The sequence below is a fragment of the Ambystoma mexicanum genome, chromosome 6p, assembly GCF_040938575.1.
Source record: "Ambystoma mexicanum isolate Mex_15411 chromosome 6p, UKY_AmexF1_1, whole genome shotgun sequence".
Lineage (NCBI taxonomy): Eukaryota > Metazoa > Chordata > Amphibia > Caudata > Ambystomatidae > Ambystoma > Ambystoma mexicanum.
The window spans coordinates 437316990-437340903 of NC_090935.1; the positions used below are offsets into that span (position 1 = coordinate 437316990).

General features: G+C 44.6%; 1 protein-coding gene across 3 annotated transcripts in view; it reads left to right on the forward strand.

The window, feature by feature from the left end:
- The window catches only part of PARP8 (poly(ADP-ribose) polymerase family member 8), a 1351312-nt gene that overhangs the window by 212123 nt on the left and 1115275 nt on the right, over positions 1 to 23914 (forward strand). The gene's annotated exons all lie outside the window — the stretch shown is intronic.

Sequence of the window (23914 nt, forward strand, 5' to 3'; positions counted from 1 at the left end):
CAATCTGTTCTGAACCTTGAACATATTCTGAAATGTCCTCAGAATGCGAAGATCTTCCTTTCCTTCATGGTCTGATTCTACCAGAGGAAATCCGACTGGATCTTCTAATAATTTATAGAATTTCCCAATTACGGGATACTCTTTTTGAGCAGTGATAAAGTCTGCATCAGGAATATCTCTATTGCACTGAGCAGCTGTAAGTTCACTGTCAGTGCGACTTTGTGATCTGGTCACTGCCTTGACCTGGATTTCTCCCTGGAGGTGTTCCATATCCATGAAGTCCCCCTGTAGAGCTTCTGTTTTTAGCCAATGCATCAGCCAAGTCGTTTCTAGTCTTATCAGGATCCTCGATCTTGGAATTATCTTTGATCTTTTTTCAGTAGATGGTCATTTCATTAGATGTCACCAGATCATCAATAGTTTGTATCAATCTAACAGGTTTTAATGCTTTATTATTCAAACAAAGCATGAATCTATTTTTCCAATTAATCAGGTTTTCCGCAAACCCATTCTGCATGTAATCAGAATCAGTAATAATCAACAGCTCTGTGACTTGCTGGTTTACTGCAGTACAGATGTCTTGATAAATTGACATCTGCTCTGCCATCTGGCTACTTCAGGGGCCTATTTTGTAACCAGCAGATGGTCAGAAAGATCATTTACACAGGCTTTCACAATGCCTGCAACCAATTCATTTGCCAGGTCTTTTGTAATATGGTAAGACCACACATCCACATAAACTGTGGTTATCCCCTGGCAAGTGTTTTATTCATACATACGCCTTGTGTGGGCATGACAGGTATACCTCCATATTATTATTGGTGATCAGACTTTTGTGTAGCAAAATCATTTGTCTGCCAATCCTTGAGCTAGGGTCTCTTCTGGCGTACCTGACCTCCACAGAAAATCCCTGCATTGACAGAATCCAAGAAGTGATTGTTTAATCACGACGTTCCCAGCCTGTATTATAACACTTTGTAGATATTGTAAAGATTGGTGGCAGGTGTACTATGATGTGCTCCTCATAGATAAATGGGCGCTAGTTTTTCAATGCCCACACCATTGCCAGAAGTGCTTTTTCACAATTGTTGAATTTTTCTTCTACGGAGGATGATTTGCTCAGAAGATAATGTTTTGCTCGCAAAGGATATTACCTTGTTGACTTTGTCAGGTTTTTGCAGGGTTCAGAATTTAGCTCCTGCTTGTTGCCTAGAAGAGCCTGGTTCTCTTGATACCAACAACAACAAGTAGCTACTTTTGGCACCCCTGACCAACTGATGCTGAACAAATACATCTATGTAAATTTAACTCTGTGCATTTGGGATAGTCTCCAAATAAACATTAGGAAACATCTACACTACATTTAAAGCATAGGAGTCATAAATAATTACATACATTATATGTTTGCATCTTCTGTGAAAGTGACATTTGTATAATGCTGCATATTAGCTCCTGGACATTATCTAATACTGGATACCTAGGAGCTTCTTTTAGCTCCTGCTTATCCAATCGTGAATTCGATCCCTGTTTTTGATATAAAACCACCATCAAACAGCTATCTGAGAAAACAGTCTCTAAGAAAAATTCCTTATTCTTGAGGGGGTACGCCAAACAAGTATCTTGTGACAAGTTTCTTTTCAATTGCTTCACTGCCTCGGATTGTGCTTCTTCCCACTGACACTTTACTCAGGCTTTGAATAAGATTGAATAAGATTAAGAAATATCGGTATAATCCTCAATGAATTTTCAACTATAGTTACTAAGTCCAACGAGTCTTTGCAATTCACTCCTAGAAGTTGGGGTTCTTTAATTCGAGTAGTGCCTCGACCGTCTTTGCTGGGATTGAGAACCTTGGCTATGATTTCATGTCCCAGAAAGTTCACTCTGTTTTTACACCATTGTGCTTTCTGGAAACACAATTTTGCACCAGCTTTTTACAACTGGGAAGAACATGTTTTACTTCTACTAGATTTTCTTCTACAGTTGAGTTTTTGATCAACCGATCATCCACATGGGCCACGTTTCCTCTCTCGCTCAGATCAGTCATGGTCTTGTAAAGGAAAATGTTGAACTCATTTCCTGAATTGATGTGCCCGAAGGGAGTACGGGTCCAAGTATATTGTTGCCCCCCAAAGGTAAAGGCTAGCTTATACTCATGTGTTCCCTATTCATGGGTATTGTGCTATAACCGTTTGTCAAGTCAAGTGCTGAGTATACTTTTGATGCTTAGAACAGTGTAACGCTCACCTGGTATCCAAGGGGACATCACTCAGCCTGTTATGACCTCTTACAACCTCGAACCCTTCCCTGGGGGCTATTCGACTATATATATATATATATAACGCAGGTGGCAACCATGGAAGCTGTATTTCTGTGAGGTTACAATACATCTGAACTTCAAAACTGCAATGTTCAGCCAGTGGGTCTGCATCACTGTTCTTATCTGAAGCTGTTCATTTTCAAGAGTACTTTGAATTTCTTTTGGGTCCTCCTGAATATACAACATCAAGGTGTCCGCATCCAATGTGGAAGACCACTTGTTGTTGGGAGGGAGTTTAGTTATTGGGAGTTGGGATGAGGTCCTCTCACTAGTCTGTTCTCCATCTGAGATGATGGTGATTTCGGGAACCTGATTATTTTGAAAATTAATTTCAATTTGATTGGGATGTCGTTAAATGCTTCTATGTGAAAATTTAAAATATTAAAGGCCGCACAAAAAAAAAATGTTTTTTTTGGGCCCATTTTGTGCGACCTTTAATATCCGAAATATAACAATTCCCCTCCCTGACCTTTGAAATTAGGTGATTCACTCCTATCAATCCCTAGAACCTCTGCCCTGCCCCAAACCTGCCTCACATACAAATACTCACACACAGACACACACCTTTTCTTTCCCCTGCCTCCCGCATCACATACTAATACACACAAACACGCAGACACATTCCTTTTCCCTAGCCTTCGTCCCACTACAAGTACTGTACAAATACTGACATTTTATACACACAGGCATGCTAACAAACACTTCTTCCCCTGCCCATCTCGGTCAGTCTGTAAGCCCCTGCGCGCACTCATGTGGAGAAGGGTCGTGACAGTTAAGATTTAGAAAGACTGCTCTGATCACTCTCAAAGCAGTGTTTCTAAATCGGTCTTTTAAATTTTCTGGAAAATGAAAAGGACATTTTCACTTAATGCCCGTTAAATCATGTGACAAGTCCCATTCAGACTGACATAATTGGTACTTCTCTTCAGCTTGATGGGGCGGTTTGTTTGGGTCCAGACAACCTGCTTCACGCAATTTGTCAAAGAGGAAAGCCTCTGAAGAAAATTGTTCCCTAGTAAACATGGTGATACCTCTGGAGCCACGACAATCACTGCATGTTTCAGGCTGTCGCCCAATTTTACTTTCCAGATCTACATTCCCATTGACAGAAATATTCTTTCCGTTAACATTTTTGAGTTCTGCTAGAAGAGGTTTGAGAGGAAGTGTATGGTTCTCCCCTCCTCCCAGGTTGAGTTTCTCAAACGTTTGCTTTGAAATCAAGGCCTTCTGGGACTCTGTGTCTACCAAAGATGATCAATCACACTGACCTTGTATCTGGACTGGAACATAGAACCTACCTTTTTTAGACTCTAGTCTAGAAAGTAAGTCTGAGTTACTTGACAGCCCAGCATTCATTTTCTTGATGTCATGTATTTCTATGGCAAGACCTTGGGTTGCCCCATACCTGTATTTCCTACTTTGAGGTCACGGTCACGCAAGTTAACTTGGGACCTGTTGGAATAAACACACAATAAGGTAGGGAGTCGGTGTATCCCCCTTTTCCACAGACTCTTTGTTGTCTTCTCTTTTCAGAGGACAATTCTCAGAATCTTTTTAGGAGGGAGGGTACGAAGGTACCTCTACTGTTTGTGGTCTTTCGAGGTTTATAATATCTGTTTTATCACATTGATTTTTATATCTAAGGGTTCCTTCACAGTTCCCGACCTCTTTATCTACATTCTCAGATTCAGGGTTTTCTATTTTTACCCACTATTCTTTAAGAGGTGTCACTCCATCTCTGAAAGAGTATACTTTCTTTTCTGGGTGTCCTGTGTACTCCTCTGTCTCAATAGTGGCTATTCTATTTTTCTTTTCTTTTGGATCTAGTTCCCAGTGTAATGAGTTGTTGCAACAATTTTTTTGCCTTTGTTTATTTATTTCAGAGAGTCGTTGTATGGGTCAGAAAGAAGCTTCCTCTACGGCTTGGCATATCTTTTAATCCCTATCCCCTTTTTCTTCTTCCACTAGTATACTATTACTTTGCAGTGTTTGCCTCTTGTCTTTGTACCCCTGGTAGGGGCATCTGATCCAGACCAGGGGCATCTGATCCAGACGCTGGGGCACTTTGGGAAACACTGGTTGTCTGAGGGTTCTGTTGGGTGATCCTCATGCGTCCAGTGTTCTCTGTCAATTGCTTGACCTGACACTCCATCTGAGGGATATTGGGCCTCATTACGAGTCCGGCGGTAGCCAGGCGGTAAAACTGCCTGGTTACTGCCGGACTCGTATTACCATTCCGCCTCCGTGACTCCCGGAAATACCAGGGCATTACGACCCTGGTGTCCCGGGAATTCCAGAGGAGGAATTCGGTAAATCCCCATTTCCATTGAGTCCCATAGGACTCAATGGGAATGGGGAAGGGGATACACCGGCACCATCTCGTGATGGTGCTGGTGTTTCCACGTCCGCCTGCAGGCGGGCGGTGTTAAACCTGCCAGGTCAGACCTGGCGGGAACATCACCTCCTGCCTGCAGGAGTTGGGATCGGGCGGTCTGGAATTAACAGTGGCGGCGGGTTTACCGCCATTGTTAATTCCGGACCGCCTGACCTGTAATGAGGCCCATTTTCTCCTTTCATACCTTTGTTGCTCCCTGTAAGGGTAAATATCCCTCCTAACAAAGTAATCTGGGTATGGTTGAGCGTTACTGTAACCTTCATTTCTGGGTCCCCACTGCCCTTGATTCTGGGTGCTTTTGTCCTGGAAACTAGGAGGACGGAAATTGTGTTGTACATTTTGATTTGCTGGGGTGTTGAATTTCTTTACTGTGAGAAATTCTGAGCAGGATTTCCCAGGGGAACGACTCGTTCATTTGGATTCCTCTCCTGTTGTAACTGTAGCCCACAACTGACTGAGAACCAAGGTTCCATGGACTAATGTATTAATGAGTATCAGAAGGGTTGGTATATTGGAACACTGGTTGAGTGTCGTGCAGTTGGGACTGGTAAGAGGGACTCCTGTGTCAATCATTCTATTTGGTGGTAGAAAGAGAATTCTTCAAACTCCCAGACTCCATATCCAAAGGAAGGGCACTCTTCACCTCTACCTCTTTCGCAGTGGTAGTTGTTGAGTTTCATTTGGGAGTTTTGGGATTATTACTTTTTTTCTGCAGGTTTTTGGACCTCATAAATCCTAGTAGCCTGCTAAATCACCCATTCGAGAGTTCCGCACCAATTGGGTCAATATGTATTTCAGGAGTGCATGGAAAAATATGATGAACTCTCTACTGTTAGTTTTTACCCGCCAAGAAGTCTGTGCAAATGCATGCTTCAGCTCTTGGGAAAATTCTCTCTGAGATTGGCCCTCGCCACACTATGTTGTATGCAGCCTTGCGGGCCTCTTGTGGATATATATGGGTAGATTTTTTTTTTAAATGACAGCTTTATAGGTAGCTCATTCCTGGTGGTGATTTCGATCTTCCAGCCCTGTAAAGAAGCTGGAAACCTCATGAGAAAATTTTTCTATTTCACACTTTCCATGTTATTAAAATCATTCTGTCGTCCAAATGAGGATATCATTTGCTCTTGATGTTCCCACACATGTATTTGATTTCAGCAGTAAACAAACATATATAGTGATAGGACATCCTATGGCACAAAAGTAAATAGTTATTTTGAATACATTCTCACTACTATCCTGACTGCATCGATGCATTTCTTTCAAATTATATATGTTATCCTGCACACAATGGAGTGTGAATGCATCGCTGAAATGCTGTACTGGGAGCAAAATATAGATGGTGAAGCAACATATAGAGGAGCATATATGGGCTATTAGCTGTTTACATTAACATTAACCAAAGTCTTTATATTTTTAATATACACACAACAAGAATGTGGACCACAGAACATTCACTGTATTACAAGGGATTCATAGCATAAAAATGGGTAACAAAGAATGATACCCAAAAGAATTTGAGGCCAAATTCATATTATAACATTGAATAATATTGGCCACAGTGGTTGAAGTTAAAAATATATTTCTTGCGTAGAAGTTAAAGTTGTTTTCTAGATTTTTCTTCTTTTTGAATTGTGATTAGCATATCCTAAATGAAGGATAAGATGAGTTGTTTAGAATGAAGTTCTTATATTTGGTGTTTAATCGCATAACTTTGCTCATAGTGGGAAGATGTGTACTGAATATGAAAGATGTTCTCCTATTTTTATATTTAGCATCTCCCTTAATCTATGTGTCCTTTGCCCCATATTACTTTACAATCTTTTTGTTTGACAGACACTTATGGGCACCAATAACTTGATTCATATACAATGTGTAAAATAGTGCGATGAATTGACTTCTGCTCTGCAGGAGTACAAGGCTGTGTAGAAGCTAAAGCACCTACTCAGCCCTCACACTGCTACAAACCAAATAGCAAACACAATCATAAAGCTAACACAGGCACAGTAAAGAGATATACCTCCTTCACCTTGCGTGTTAATGTGGGAAGAGGAAAGTCTATACTCCCAAATGGAGTGTGAATATGATTCAGTAGCAACTCCAACTACCAAAAATAATGGAATGTCAAGGTTATATATACTTTAGTTAATCACACCATATGTAAGAATAACTAACTAGGATACATTACACAAAATATGCACCTGTGGAAAGAGAGCAGAGTTAAAAAAGATAGCAAGATGGATCACTCTTGGTCATGAATTGGTCAAATTGTGGTGAGTGACTTTGAGGTCTTGGAAAATATGGCCGTGGATTGTCAGTCTGTGGCGAGCAAGACTTATCGCCGTATGGTTGCAAGCTACAAAGAAAATACTGGATTGGTGGATGAGTGGAGTAGGAGATTGGATAGTGAGATCACCATTGATGTGTGAAATGAGATGTGTGCGAATGTGCAACTTTGTTCGGTTAATTTGTGTGAGCAATCTAGGCAAAAATAAGGTTCTTAACAGAGTGTTTTGGTGTCCGGAGAGGCTCAGAAGGAGGGGCTTGTCTGATTCAGATGTGTGTTGGTGTTGTGGTTTGGATGTTGGAACTCTTGAACATATGCTCTGGGATTGTGTCAGGGTACGGGGCTTTTGGAATGAGGTTTGCAATGTGTGTTTGCGGGTCCTGGACTGCAACATTGATTTGGATTTTAAAACGATGGTTCTGGGCTCTGGTGAGTTGCTTGAAGATCTTTCTGTGTCTAAGAAATTTTTTTACGTTCAGAGGAGCGTCGGTGTCCAAGAAGCTAATCTTGAGAAGCTGGAAATCCCGGATTCCGCCAACTGCAGATAGCTGGATTGATGAAATGATTTCGCTGGCAAATATTGAGAAGGGGATGCATAAGCGGTTGGGGAAGCTGCGGGTGCATGCTAAGGTGTGGGATGCATTCCTAGAACTATATTAGCAAATAACTGTATGTAACCCTGTATTGGCAAATGGAATGGATATTTTGCAGGGATGTGTTTTTTTTTTTTCTACATGCTGTTTCTTGTGTTGTGATTCGCCACTTTTGCTTTGTATTGGCTTTGTGATTGATGTTCCCTTGTTGTAGTAAAATCTTAAATAAACAATTAAAAAAAAATGAATCAGGGGTTAAAGACAATTAAAAGGCACAATGGTCTTTAAAAGGATATTGTTATATCTTCAGTCCTGTGTTACCTGAGTGAATGCGGTCATCGTGAGATTGTTGTTGTGTGTATGGAATGTTTGCATGTGAATGAGAGTTCCAACTGAGGCAGTTTGTGCCAGCTAGCCTGGGTGGTGGCAGCCAGAGAGTCCTGCCTGAGGATCTGGTCCCCTTTGTGGCCCAGCCCATCTACTTTGTCATCTACCTATGTCATCCTGAATAAATGGTACCTGTATGAACTTACCTGCTGCCTCCAGATATCCTTATTTACAACAATGGCGATATGATTGTCAGAAATGGCACCCATGAAGGGCCTGAAGAAAAATATAGAAACAAGTGTTTCTTTATGTGCAGGGTGCAGGATTAAGGATGGGAGACTCACTGCCCCCCAGACCGAAAGACCCACCACCCAAGGCTGCCCTGGGCTGAAATGGAACTGTTATCCCTGTTATGTAACTGTATGTAGTGGAAAGCTGCTGGCAGATGCCTAATGTTATTCCTGCTCAATAGGGGTGGCAGTGTTCTTTTTGCTTGCCCCTTATGGCTGCAGAACCATTGGAACTATACCCGGTGCCCCAGGGCTTCTGTAAGATGTCTTGTATAAAGTTATGTGTGGCACTCCATACCTACTCTGTGGTGGTTGGCGGTGACTGACGGTGTCCTCAACAGCCCGGAGCTCCACTGGGGGTGGTTTGACTGTCTGCTTTACTGGCAAACTTTAAATTGGCAGGCTGCCCCTGTGGCCCTGATAAGACCTAGTTTGGTGTGGCTCAGAAGATACTGTAGGCTGGTGTAAAGTCGGGAGTAGCCTGTGGCAGTACCAGGAGGAAGAAAAAGTATCAGTGTGTTCCTTGAAGCAGTCCGCTTCGATAGTTGTTAGTGGCAGTATTTATCTCTGTAGTGTGGAGTGTTATTGCTTGGTTAAGTGTAGACAACTAATTTTTGGGGATTGGGCCGGTGGCTGGCATCAATGTAATTTGGTGGGTCAAATCTAGGATCCATAATTTCTCCAGCATGGGGTCTGGCATGAATTCACATGCTCATGAATATTCCCCTTCGTCAGGCTGGGAATCCTCTGTAAAGAAAAAATCAGTATTAGTTTCGTTTCTGATCTGTCTTTCGTAGTAGTAACCAATCACTGATCTCTGCGTCATACTGACCACAGCCAATGACTGCCCTCTACCTAAGCCCCGCCTCTGGCAGCCATCTTCAGATTTTTACCACACGTTCAAGTGTTGGGATCCTCGTGCTATTGCTCTCGAGCGTTAGTGCTATTTTTTTCACGTTTTTTCTCAAAAAATTTCTCTTTTTCGGTCAAAAGAGCCTCAAGCTGCACCGTTTCTTCATCCGATCAACGGGGACCCGTGTCGGATTCGTCTACGCCCCTCAAGGGTGAAGATTTCGTCGAGCCACGCTTTTGGAGGACTCCAGAAGTTTCTCAGGCCCATCTCGGACATGGCCCAGGAGAAGGGAAGCTCGACGCCCGGAAAGCTGTTCAGGGTCTGCCCTGGATGCCAGCTTCAGAATGTCTTTAAGGAGGACGAACACTCCCTTTGTCTTTACTGCCTACATGAGGACAAGACGCACGTGGAGAAGGACTGTGCGTTTTGCGGCAATATGTCGGAGCGGACCATGAAGGACCGCCATCAACGTCTCGCCAACTGGCTGGAAGGGAAGAGCCCGTCAGGCGAGAAGAAGAAGAAGAAGTCCGAGCGGTCTTCTAAGACCTTTGAGGACGCCCCGGCGACGGGGGTCCAACACAAGGCCAAGCACCGCGAGTCCGCTGGCACCGGGAGCGCCGAACGGTCGGGCTCTACGGGCGCCAGGCAGAGCGCATCCTCCCCGGCGCCATCAACCACGAGCCAACGCTCTGGTTCGGGTAAGAGGAAGGCCGAGCACCCGGCGAAGCTCCTAGAGAGACCCCGGTCGAGCTCGAAGGCCCCATCGGAGGGGGAGCGAGGCAGTGACCCTCCCCCCAAGGAGAAGGCGGTGAGCGCACCTAAGGTGGTGAAAGCCTTAATCCATCCGGTCAAGGCCTCTATCGAAACAGTTGCGGCGGCCCTGGCTCAGCCTGTGGAGGCTACACCAGTGGTGTCGACCTCGGGGCTCAGAGTCTCCCTGCCACCGCGGAGGGAGTCCTCTTTTATGCCCATCGACAGGACCCCCGTGAAACCTCCGACGGAGAAGAAAAAGGGGGGGCAGGAGGTCGTCGTGGATTCGGCCTCAACCTCTGAGGAAGAGCTGATCGAAGTCTTAAGCCACAGCGTTGGCGTGAAAGAAGACCAGCCCGTCGGGAGGGACCCCGACGTAGGAGACGACGATAACGTCGAGGGTGCCGACGGGGCTCCTGACCGCCCGTCGGACTCCCCTCAACCAGTGCCGCAAGACAACTTGGCGGCCATTTTGTTGGCTATACAGTCCTTATGCTCGGAGATAAGGACGAGACTGTCGTTGCCATCAGCGGAGGAACCGCTCCCGATGGGGGACCCGGAGCCAGGCCCTTCTGGGAGCCCTCCCCCTAAGAGTAGAAGGATTCATCCTCCACCTCCTTTTCAGCCATCGCGCCCTGTTCAGCCCTCCTCCCCGTCCACGACACGTGGGGATGATACAGGGACTGACACGGCCGCGACGGGTACAGACGACGAGGTTTACGACGAGGATCTGCCGTCGGCACCTCCCACCCGGGCTTCCCCGCCCGACGAGATTGGATCGTTTCACTCCATGATCGCCAGGGCATCCGAGCTTTTCCAGCTCTGCCCAGAAGAGAACTAGAAGGAAAGTTTCCTTTATCAACGGCGCAAGGCCAAGAGGAAGACGGTCCTCTCTGTACCTCTACTGGACGATATTTGGGATGAGGGCCTCGCCCTCCTCAAGAACCCATCCACGACGCCGGCTAGAAGGGATCGGTACGAGAAGAAGTACCGGGTCCCAGACGCGGCCCCCTTGTGCCTTCGGGCACAGCCGACCCCGGACTCGGTCGTCTCCGCGGCGGCCAGCAAGAAAGCGGGGGGGGCGCAGCCTCTACGTCGACCTCCCCGCCGGACGGCGAGGGAAAGAAATTAGATACGATGGGACGCAGAGTCATCTCGTCTGCAGCGACGACGATTAAGGCAGCCAACGCCTTGGCTATCGTAGCCCGCTACGACAGGGAGTTGTGCTACAAACTGGCCCCCCTGCTGGACTTCCTACCGGACGACAAGAGGGCGGAAGCCCTAGAGATCTTGCAGGAAGGAGAGGTGGCGTCGGACCACTCCATTACGATTGTGACAGACATCGCTGACACTGGATTTCGCCAGTTGGGCAACGGCGTGTGCCTTAGGCGGCGTGGATGGCTCAAGGCTACTGACTTCCGTCAGGACATGCAGACCAGAGTCTTGGACATGCCTTTCGACGGAAACAACCTGTTTGGGGAAACAGTGGACGATTCCCTTCAAGCCATCAAGGCAGACACGGAGACGGCCCAGGCTCTTGGGGTTCTCCAGCAACGGCGGCCGCCCTTTCGGAGTGGCGGGGGCAAACAGGGTGCCTCCAAAGGTTCCAGCGGCGGATTTTCCACCTACCGTCAAGCGGCCCGTTCGTCGTCACAGGAAGCTTACAGGGGACGAGGCAAGTCAGGCGGACCCCGCCGTCGTCGCCAAGAAGGACAAGGCGGCAAAGCCTCGTCGAAGCAGGACTGAACCGGCCGTGGGGTCGGGCCCCCACCGAAGCACCCCGGTGGGAGGCCGTCTGGCGAGCTTCATCAGCGTGTGGGAGTCCATCTCCACCCACCGTTGGGTGCTGGACGCCCTAGCTCAGGGTCACGCGCTCGAGTTTCTAAAGAGGTGCCCGCGCGTCCCCCCTGTGGCCAGGAAAGAACATCACGTCCCTCAACTTCTCTTGGAGGTAAAGGCGATGCTCAAGAAGGGCGCCATCGAGCTCGTCCCAAAGAGGCTTCGGGGCTCCGGAGTTTACTCAAGATACTTCCTCGTGAAGAAGAAGACGGGAGGATGGCGTCCCATCCTGGACCTACGACGACTGAACAAATTCATTAAGGCACAGAAGTTCTGGATGGTCACCCTCCAACACGTCCTGGGTCAGCTGGAGGTGGGCGATCTCCTGTCGTCGTTGGATTTGGAGGATGCCTACTTCCATATTCCCATCCTAAAGGGACACCGAAAGTTTCTCAGGTTCGTGGTCCAAGGGCGTCACTACCAGTTCAGAGCCCTTCCCTTCGGATTGAGGCCGGCACCCAGGGTGTTCACCAAGTGCCTCGCACCGGTGGCGGCGCAGCTGCGCCGAGAGGGGATCCACGACTACCCCTACCTGGACGACTGGCTCATCCGAGCGAAGACGAAGGAGCTCGCTGTGGAGCACACGGCAAGGACCGTCCAACTACTCACGGACCTGGGATTCTCCATAAACTACGCCAAGTCCCACCTGGTGCCCGCGCAAGACGCACTGTTTCTGGGAGCGAAGCTCGACACAGTGTCGCTTCTGGCCTCTCCGTCGGAGGAAAGGACGAGAGCCATCTTGGGCAAGGTGCAGCGGATGCTGGTTGCGGACGCGGCCAGAGTGAGGTCCATCAAGTCCCTCCTTGGAATGATGTCTTCTTGCATTTACCTCATCCGCCTGTGCAGGCTCCGGATGCCCCCGTTCCTGGACGCGCGCTGGATCCAGACGACGGGCAGCTTCGAGGAGAGGATCGCGCTCGCCGAGAGTTTCCGACGAGCGATCCGGTGGTGGGGCACCCGCGCGCATCTGACGGCGGGCATGGACTTCCAGACCCCCGGCCACCAGGAGACAGTGACCATGGATGCCTCCCGAAATTCTACTGCGTCGATTGGGATTCCAGGGAGGAGTCCAGGGTCGGCCAAGCAGTGCTGCGCAACCTGTTTGCCTACGGTGAGCCTGGTGAGGAGGTAAGAATTGCTTAATATTGAGTTTGATGTAATGCTTAATGTTGAGCCTTTGCCACCTCCCGTGGTTGTGCATGTGTGTACTGCTATGTATTCTTTATTCATGAGCATGTGAATCCATGCCAGACCCCATGCTGGAGAAGGAACAAGTTACTTACCTATAACTGTTGTTCTCCAGCATGGGTCTGGCATGGATTCACATGCGAACCCTCCCGCCTTCCCCTCTGCGGCTCTTCACTATTACGAAACTGTTGGCAACATCAGAGAGCTGTTTTTAAATCGTTCTTGAGATTGTTATTCATAGACCCGCAGCTTAGGGTACTTACCTCTCAAGGTGGTGTTGACAGACTCAGTAAATTATCAAAATTGGGCCTGTTTATATCTGAGAAATGTTCAAACAGTTGCTTTTATTATGTCTCATCCTCATTCTTTTTTAAGAATGGGGTATGTATTTGAAATTGGGTTTCCATATGACGATCAAGTATTGTTGAATGTTCCTGATTTTCCAACGTCGGTCAGGAGAAATAATACACAGCTTCCTATTATGAGGGCGATAGACTTATTTTTACCCATGTTGCTAAGGCACAGGGAAGTTTGGCCTGGATCCCTCCTATTCAGACTCAAACACAGAACTGAAGGCTGGACACCCATGCCCAACTTATTATGAGATTGAGTGGGAATAATGGAGGGCCAAGACAACCCACGGGTAGTGGACTGCGTTGAAAAGAGAGGATGGATAGGGGCGGAGGAACGTGTGTAATCAATAATAGTTCCCAGATAGATAAGCAAATTGGGACTTGTTGGCAGGCTCAGTTAGTGACTCAGGATAATGTTGGGTATCCGTTCCGTTCTCTAAAAACTCTTCTATAAAGCTTGTGAGTTAGAACTCTCGAGGATTCAATCGTTTTTTGCGGATGGATGAGTGGCAGACATTTAAAGCATCTGTCAGAGTGGCTCTTGAAGAGTCATGGCAGACTGAAACACCAATATTGAATGGCTTCTCAATCTCAGTGAAGAAAGGTGCAAAGGGGAGTCCATATGGAGGCTTACTGATTGCAGTAAAGAACTCCTTGAGTCTGCGTTTTCAACAGTGTGAATCAGACTCGGAAAGTCTGTTCATTGGGGTCTTAAAGTTCATGTCTGAATCAATTTCAATTGAATGGCTTATGATTAATTTGTATTTAAATCCAATTTTTACTTCAGGGGTTCTAATACGGGAGGAATTGAATCTAGCACATTGGCATACAATATTAGAACCCGTTTTGTAATGTGTATGGACGATTTTAACTGTTTTTGTGAAGGAATGTCTTAACATGGAGATGATCCAGTAGCAGTGGCAACAGGGGTATCTGGTAGAGTAACACAGAAAGTTTTAGTGGACCACATTTATGAGAAGGTGGAATCTCATTTGTTTAAATGGCAACATGAAGGGCGACTGGGAGTGTGGATCTACTTTTTTTTGGTCCTTTTTTATGGTTGAATATTGATTTCATTTTTATGACTGAATCACTCACTCAATTGGTCACAAGTCATCAGGACAAATGGTTGGGGGCCGAAAGAAGGTCAAAACAGTCTATTTGTTTAGTCTTGTTGAAACAATGCAGTTCTGCATTGACTCCACCTAATTGGTGGCTTGTACAACCACTGATACCCTCTCGCAGAAGAAATGGTTATTAATGATAAGAAGCAGGGGTTTAGGCAGAGAGATCAGGAGATACTAATATGTTGTACCCATAGTCCCCTTTCCTCCATACCCCCGCCCGCCATCCCCTTTAATAAGGTTCCTCTATTATTGCTTAAAGGTCTCTGACCTGGCGATAGAAAAGGACTGATGGGCGATGCACGGGGCGGAGCTAAGATGGGTGGGGTTACGGCCGCGTGCAGTACCCCGCGTAAAAGAGAGGAAGGACCAACATTTTTGCAAAATGTTGATGCTTTTACAAAGTGCTGCGGTGCCAAGGGGAATATGGATTAGGAGTAAGGTGCTCAATACGGTGAGTAACCTGGTTATTTTAATTTGCCTTTGACCAATTTCTTGGGGTGCCCTCATTCAGTTAGCCTTTCTTTGAGTTGTGCTGCATGTAGGTCAAATTCCTGTTTCTCAGAACAGTTCCGGCAAATTCTCCAAAAACTAGCCGTATGGGAGATTTTGTCTTAGTCCTGCCGGGTGAAAATTAGAAAAATGCAAGAGGGTGTTTCTATCCGTGGGTTTCCTATACAGTGTCGTATTAAGTCTCTCCCCTGATTTCCTAATCAGATCCAAAAAGCTCACTTCATTTTAGCTCAACTCAATCGTAAACTTGATATTACTATCACATGTGTTAAGCCATTTATGAAAATTCATCAAGGATGTGATGGACCTCCTCCAATTAATAAATACATCATCGATGTATCTTTGCCAAATTCTTAAGTGATTACTGTACTCCAATTGTTGTTCCAGTCCATTGCTGGTCCCAGAATTTAATTTTTGTTCGAATTTGGCCATGTAGAGATTAGCAATGTCTTGGGCGAATGTAGCCCCCATACTAACTCCTTTTTGTTGCTTAAACAGTTGTTGTTTAAACAAAAATACATTTTCTGTCATTGCTAGACTTGTACATTCTAGGATAAATCCTATCGGTGGTATATGTGGTGTGCTTCTTTGGTCAAGGAACTCACTCAGCACAGCCAAGCACTCCATTTGGGGTATTGATGTATATAAGGACTCAACATCCATAGTCACAGAAATGTCGTTGGGTTCAATGGTGACATTTTGTATGCTTCGGATCATGTCTGGGGTGTCTTTGACATATAACAGCATTAGGAGAACAAATGGTTTCAGAAATAATTTGGTATACACCGAAAGTGGCTCAAGGAGAGAGTCTATAGCGGAGACGATAGGTCTCCCAGGAGGATTGGCTTTGCTTTTATGGATTTTGGGAAGAATATAAAAGGCTGCTTTCTTTGGATGTGTCTTGTTGAGAAAACGCCCTTCTTCCAAACTCAGCCAATCTTCATTTACTGCATGGTTAGTCAGGCTCTTAATTTCATCCTGTAGCCTGGTGGTAGGGTCTTGGTCAAGTTTTTTGTATGACTCAACAGGCGCATGCATTCTTTATAATATTTAGATGTTTCCATAATCACAATCCACCTGCCTTTATCTGCCGGTTTGATTGTTATCTCTCGTTTCTCACACAAAGTTCCTTCAGACTAGACCGTTCTAAAGGGCTTAGACAACTGTGGAGTGCCACCACCCTAACAGGAAATTTTAAACGTGGAACATGCACAATGTGCCAATATGCCGAAAATGGGCTAACTAAGATTCAAATGCCAAATGGCTATGACCACAATATAAAGGACTTCATAAACTGCAAAAGCAAATTTGTTGTGTATGCTTTAAAATGCCAATTCTCAAAACTATATGTGGGTAGCCTCATTCGGATGCTTAAAACAAGGATTTTGTAACATTTAAGAACCATCATTAATAAAGATCTCAGATTCCCACTTGGCCTACACATTTTTAACTGATCATCTGGAAACTCAAATGGATTAAATCTAAATTTTCAGATTGGAAAAAGTAGAAACATCACCCAGAGGCGGCAACATGGAAAAAAGACTAAGACAATGGGAAGCATTCTGGATATGTTCTCTGGACTGTTGTCTCACACAGGCTTAAACTCAGATTCAGAACTAGGACATTTCTTGTAAATTTCATTTCCTGAATCATTGTGCATATGTGATTAAACAAAAATTTGTGTTGATAATTATAATTTATCAGTCTAACAACCAGGAAAATGCTTATCTTAATACAATTAGACATTGTACTAAATTACAATGTCACGCAAGAAGCAATAGAAACATTTTGTGTTCTCAGAAAAGAGCACATCCATGGTAATCTGGCCATCTTTTTATCATTAAAATTACTTGATCGACAAGCGCATACATGCCATTAATCGAATAAAATGCATCTATTCTCTAAAATGCATTTATTTCGAAAAATCAGATGTTCATGAACAAACTATAATTTACAAACTGAACAGGTATCTTTAACACTATTAGAATCTAATATGTTCTCGTAATCATGCTAAAACCCAATATGTTCTTGGAATCATGTTAAACCACTTTTCTTAAAAATAGGTTTCATCATCCAAATCCAAAATGGTGCAACGCTAAAGTGAACGTTTCGGGTGACATCAAGTGACATCAAATATGAAATTATTTGTTCATAAAAATTTGAATAATCTAATAGACTCACATTTACCTATTCTTGAATCCAACTTGCTCATATCATGCGCCTGCAGCACCTGGTGAGTGTTGTGCCCCCAGACCCTTGTGTGATCCCAAATATTTGTATTTGATCTCTTTGGGACCCCCCCAGGTCCGAGTGCAGCCCTGGTTGCCTTCGCCCGCAACCCCCTATCCATTTCCCTGGTTCTCCCCCGCCCGCCTTCCAGCCAATGAAGCCAGGAGGTGGCAGACACCAACAGAAACTGTGAGTGTGGCATGGGAGGGGTGTAGAGCAATTACTCAGAAAACCCCTGACACTTTACCTTACCTTTCCATAGCATAGACTGCCATAGACTTACATAATGCATACTTAGAAAGACTTGCAACCACTGCAAATGGACTGTAAATGTTGCTCTGCAATACATACCAACTTACTTACCAATGTCTACTAGTACCACACCTGGAGGGAACTGTGTAGGTTAGCCTGCCTCGCATCTAGGTGGGATCAAGATTGTTAGCATGCACCACACTTAGAGAATTCTTAACATGTGCACACATAGATGGAATCCTCATCCTAGCCTGCATCGCACCTAGATGGAACTGTGAATGCTTGCATGTGCCACACTCAGACATAATTCCCAACTTTGGCCTGTGCCGTATCTAGACAGGATTGTGAATGTTAGCATGTGCCACACTTAAAGTTGAGAACATTAGCCTGTGCCGTATCTAGACAGGATTGCGAATGTTAGCATGTGCCACACTTAAAGTTGAGAACATTAGCCTGCGCCGTATCTAGACAGAATTGTGAATGTTAGCATGTGCCACACTTAAGTTGAGAACATAAGCCTGCACCGTATCTAGACAGGATTGTGAATGCTAGCATATGCCACACATAGACGGAATTATGAAGATTGCCAAGCACTACACTTAAAAGGAATTGAGAATGTTGGCATGTCCCGCACTTTGATAGAATTATGAACATTGGCCTGTGTGATATCTGGATGGTATTGTTAGGGTTGGTGAGTGCCACACTCAGACTGAATTGTGTAGGGCAGCAAGTGCCACACTTAGATAGAACTGTGAATGCTTGAATGTTAAATGTCACATAACCCACTAACCAATATAAACTCTAACTCTCTGCATACTTAAAAAAACTCACACAACCAACTCTCGCACAGCCAGCTGCACGCACTTCACCACACTGCAACAACACATAAGCCGCACCAACAGCACACACGGACTGACACCAATCCAATACTCACACCAAAGCTCAGCACCCGGTGTCTACCGAGTTGAAGTTGCCAACAGTACACCACTCCTCCAACTATCCTACGCCTTCTTCACCTTACTAACCCACCCCACCTTCTCATTTACAGTTCCTCCAGAGCGCCTGGGGACCAATTCCGTTGGTGACGGTGCGCTATATAAGTACCGTTAACATAACATAACATAACATAACATAACATAACATAACATAACATAACATATAGTCTAAATAACATTGTACATAGAACAAACTAAACTCACCCAGTCCAAAATGGCGTTGCAGAACACCATGACGTACGGCTTATTTAAGGCGCCCATCTTTAAGTCAGTCTGTGCCCCAACAATGTTTTTGCAAGCCGGACGATTATATAAACGGAACAGTCTCAATCTGAAGACTTTAAGGTAAGGACTTAATGCTCTATAAAGCATATCTGTACTGTTGAAATATACAGACTGCTGAAACCGAACTAGCAATTACCAAGAAAATGCATTATCGTTTTTGATTCATTTTCAGATACTTGCGCATAACCGTGATTTCGCGAAGAACACAATTCTAAAGAATAAAACGCTAATCGCAAACTAGAATTTGTTTGAACAAACTTAGGGGCATCAACGGAGCATATTCTTAAATCACAAGAATTCTGCATGAATTCCATAACCTTCTTGAAACGCCAAACCAGGTGAGAATGCTCAAAAAATTAGAATCTCCACCATTAACTTTCTCTTTTTTTATTATATTACGTGTGAATTACCCCACGTGTTTCCATCCGCATAGTTAACAGAATCAGCAACCAAATTTAATCAACTGCCCAGTTCTCTCTAAATCAAAAACAGAGGTTCTTTTGAATCAAATTGTTAAGTTTTTGTTTACACTGAAACATAAGTATATCTATTATGTTTTCAAAAATTGTTTTTGTTGTTTTTTTCAGACATGCATTTTGAATACATTGTACTGAATGAATCTAATAGAATGTAACCAGGACTATGATACCCTCCTGAAGAACCAATGAAATTGGGGAAACACGTGTTGAGGGAAATATCGAATTAATAAAAAAATGTCTTTTTGACAAATGACTTTCAATGAATTTCATTAACCTTTCTGTGAGGGTAAACTGAAGGTGCGCGAGAACTAGTGACTAGTAATTCTAACCTTTCTCTACTGAGCTTAGGTGGTTCGTACTCCAGGTTATTAAACCAAAGGCACGTGGTGGAAATATGGCAATGACTCTGCATAAGATTGTGCAACACTGGATCTAAACACTCGACACTACGACATGGATTAAATGTATCAGTGGAGTGGAATAATATGATTAGTAGATGATGACATGTGGGCCACACAAGTCTAGCGTCTATGGCGGCAGATGGCAAAAACCATTGACAGTGGTAACTTTGGAGAAATATGTAGGGCAGGCGTTGGCCTCCTGCTCACTATCTGATAAGCTACATCTACATTGACCTTATTTGGCATAACCGATTCATCCAAAATAGCAATAGACACCTTGCATATATAAAATGGTGGGCCTGGGTAATAAGAACCAGTATATCTTTACATGTATGTGCGATGATAGTCTTCAATCTATAAAGCAGTGAGGAATATAGACTTCCTTCTATTTTGGCATGCGCCCGTATAATAAATCAGTCCGGGGGTGAATTAGGAACTACCGATTTGGGTAGGACATAGAGATTGGGGATCAGTGACGTTTCTGCAACATGTAATGAGGAGGCAAAATCCCAGTGGAGAAGATAGCTTGGTACTACATATCCCAGCATTACTGTAGTTTGTGGGATGTATTTATACACATAGTTAGAATTTAATATCGACAAGGACAAATAATCCAAGAGAATTACAATCCAATACATGGCTATATAAGAGGTTATAAAGGGACGAGAACATGGAAATGAAACGTTTTTACGAAATTCCTGTCCCCTTTCTATGACTACTGAGCTGTAATAAATCCGGTGCACAGATGACGGGCGTACACTAAGATGCCCGCAGTCTGATACACACACAGCGGAGAGCGTTACCGGAGGTGGGCGATCCCTGTGTTCACGCACATTTTATTTAAATAGATGTGTGTTGTGTTGCATGTCAGTGCTGTGTTCGCATTGGAATCGGCACTTTCATGTATCTGTACTTTAACAATAAAACATCCGGCAGTATCCAGTGGGAATGCATGGGCTCCGTGAACAAACATGAGATCGTATGGGCTGTGGTAATTCGTTACGAAAAGATGGGAACATGACGCAGTGGGCTAATATGTAACAACCTAATGGCCCTGACAAAAATATTTCTGACAAGACTCCTCCTCCCCCTGGTCCTAAACCAGCTGCCTTTAAACGTAGCTGGCGAGGGGTCAGTAACCTTGTGTTCACCACCTCCCTGCTAGCCCATTGTGGTTCGGTAGACAGATGCTCCCTGATCACCCTAGAAGAGGCCTTTACTGCCACGGCTGACCCATTAGCACTGATGAAACTATGCAAACAAAGAAGCCTCCCCTCAGAACCCTGTTTTACTGCGGAATTGTGTACCCTCAAACATCACTGTAGACAAGCTGAGAGGAAATGGTGTGCCATGTATCATGCGTAGCTACAACTGATTTTCGTAGCACTCTTACCACTTACCATGTGGCCATCATCAATGCTAAGAAAGCCTATTTTGGGCATACGGTGGAAGAGGCTTTAAATAAGCCCAAGGCCCTTTTTGACCTGGTACAATCTCTCTCGACGCCTATATCTAGTCGTCCTGCGGTGCTGTCCTCCCAGGCACTATGTAACTCCCTGTCCTCGTTCCTTGTGGATAAAATATCGCCTCTCAGAGATGCCATAAATGAGGAGGCTAGGGCTCCCACGCCTAATAGGATTGATGTCGATCCTCCTCCTGTAAATGGAACCTGGTCCACCTTCCATGTTTTCTCACACTCTGATATCCTCTCTAGTATTCAGCGCTTAAAGTCTGCTTCTCCAGTTTATGCCATACCTCTGGCACTTTTTAAGGAAACTTCTGGTAACCTAATTGATCACATCACTTCTGCTGTAAATCTTTCCTTTTCCACTGGAGTTATTCTCCCCTCACTTAAACATGCCCTGGTTATCCCTCTGCTGAAAAAGCCCTCATCTGATCCTGAAGTATTTGCCAGCTATCGGCCTATCTCTCTACTGCCGTTTCTCATGAAGGTTTTGGAGGCTTTGGTATCTCCTCTCCTATCCACCTTCCTTGAGTCCTCCTAATACTTTGATGAGTTCCAGTCCGGCTTCCAGCCGGGAAGAGACACGGAATCAGTCCTGAACTCAGTATTGGCTGATCGTGTATGCTTGGTTGATCAGGGTGGTGTCAGAGCCGTCCTGTTACTAGATTTATCGGCGGCTTTTGACACCGTTGATAATTCCACCTTGATCTCTCGGCTATCTGCTGCTGGCCTATTAGGCCAAGTTCTTAATTGGTTCTCGACCTTCCTAGCTGATCGTTCACAATCGGTGTCCCTTCCACCTTTTCGGTCTGCCCCTATTTCTATTTTTTCCGGGGTCCCCCTGGCTTGGCATTGTCCCCCATTTTGTTTAACATCTACATTAGACTCCTGCTGGTTCTCCTTCAGTCCCATGGGTTTCGCTTCTATTCCTATGCGGACGATACCCAGATTCTGGTGCGGTTGGACTTATCTCAGTCTGACACAGCAGCCCGCTTAAGGAAGTGCCTTGAAGAGCTAGGAGGTTGGATGACCTCAAACTGGCTCAAGCTAAATGTAAGCAAAACGGAGGTCCTGGTTGTAGGTACCTCCTCCCCTCTCCTGTTTTGGGCCAATGATTTCTGGCCTTCCTCCCCTGGCCCACTCCCTTCACCTGTTGCATCAGTAAGAAACCTGGGGATAAAAATGTCTGCTTCCTTCATCATGGAGGAGCAGGTGGCAGCAGTCTGTAATACCGGCCACGTCAAACTTCGGGTCCTAAGGAAGGTTTTTCCTTTCATTCCTGCTGACTCCCAGGCCCGGTAGTTGCTCCCCTTATCCTAAGTGGAGTTGACTATAGTAACTTGCTCTATTTAGGTCAGCCTTTATACCTGCTCCGCTGGCTACAGCTTCTTCAGAATGCTGCAGCAAGATCTATTCTTCGCCCTCCTTTTGGTACACACATGTCCCCTTTGCTGAGACAACTCATTGGCTCCCTGTGGCAGCTCGGATCTTGTTTAAATCTATGTGCATAGTTCACTGGCCCTTCAATGGTATCGGAGCAGAGTATCTGCAAATTAAATTTGGGTGCTATTTCCCTACCTGCGCTCTTTGCTCTTATTCTGCTTTTCTGATAGCAGTCCCCCGGTTTAGGCGCACCCACATTGGCATTCGTGCCTTCTCCGTTGTGGCAGCAAAGGCCCGGATTGAACTTCCTCTCGACCTGCGGAAGATTGCTGATCATCTTGCCTTCCGGAGGAAATTAAAAACCTTATTATTCTGAATGCTTCTCTTTGCTGGTTTGATCTGTTCAGGCTTCTTAGCGCCATGATGCCTCCATGCGTGCGCTCTACAAGTCCCATTAACATAACGTATTAATAATTGTTTTAATTGGGAAATTTTGATGAATATGTCATGAATTACTGTGAAAGGTTTAATATGTAATAATGATATAATAATAATGTCTATTTCTTATATAGTGCTGCACACCCTTTGGACTCAGAACAATGAAATAACAGATGACATTATTATCCAACAGTGTGGTACTCAATTTATCCACTTCGGAAGGATGAAAGGCTGAGTTGACCATGCTGGGATTAGAGCCTGTCACAGGAAGAACATTACCATAGCATTTGGCTGGGTGTGTCAGACACACATGATATTTAATTTGATATTTTTCTTGGACAATAACTTTTAAAATGTCACTACAGTATTGAGGATAATTGTGGGAAAATTACAAAAATGTTATGCACAAACTACCAATTATGTTAGAAATGTCACAGGAGGCAGGTATGAGGTACATCGAGGAAATCCGTGGTATTTCCAAAGGTTCAGACAGTTTATTAATTAAAATGTTACTTAAGTCACTGGAGGCATTCCATATTTATACATAGTACAAAAATCAACAGTTCATATGAAAATGTACAGATGAAAAGGATCGCATCAGGATGATCTGTTCTGAATATGAATAATATCTGTGATAAAAGTGCACTTACTGTAGATCTTTGCAATTTGCCATAATGTATGAAAGTGCATTTGATCATACACAGTTTAAATTAGAAATACAATTATAAACAATATAACAATCATAAACATATGAATAAAATGAATAGCAGATTGATAGATTTCAGTTTTATTTTCTTCTGATTATACTAAAGACTTCATTTATAAAATTGCATTAAAAACGAATTGTAGGTGAAGCTTCATTTTAAAATGTGCCCATTTACATCTTCTATAGAAAGATTATATTAATAGCGATATCCTATTTGGTTTAGTCATTCGCTTTAAACATAGGGCCTCATTAGAAATGTTTCGGTCCAGAAACAACGGTGCTGGTAAGCCTACCGGCACTGTTGTTTCCGGACCAGCACACTACAACTCTGTGGGTGGGTGCCATTCTGCCCGCCAGGGTCAAACCTGCCGGGCGCGATGGCACCCGCCTGCAGAGTTTTCACGGGAGCATCGGCACCGTTGTTAACGGTGTTCCCAAGTCCCCATTCC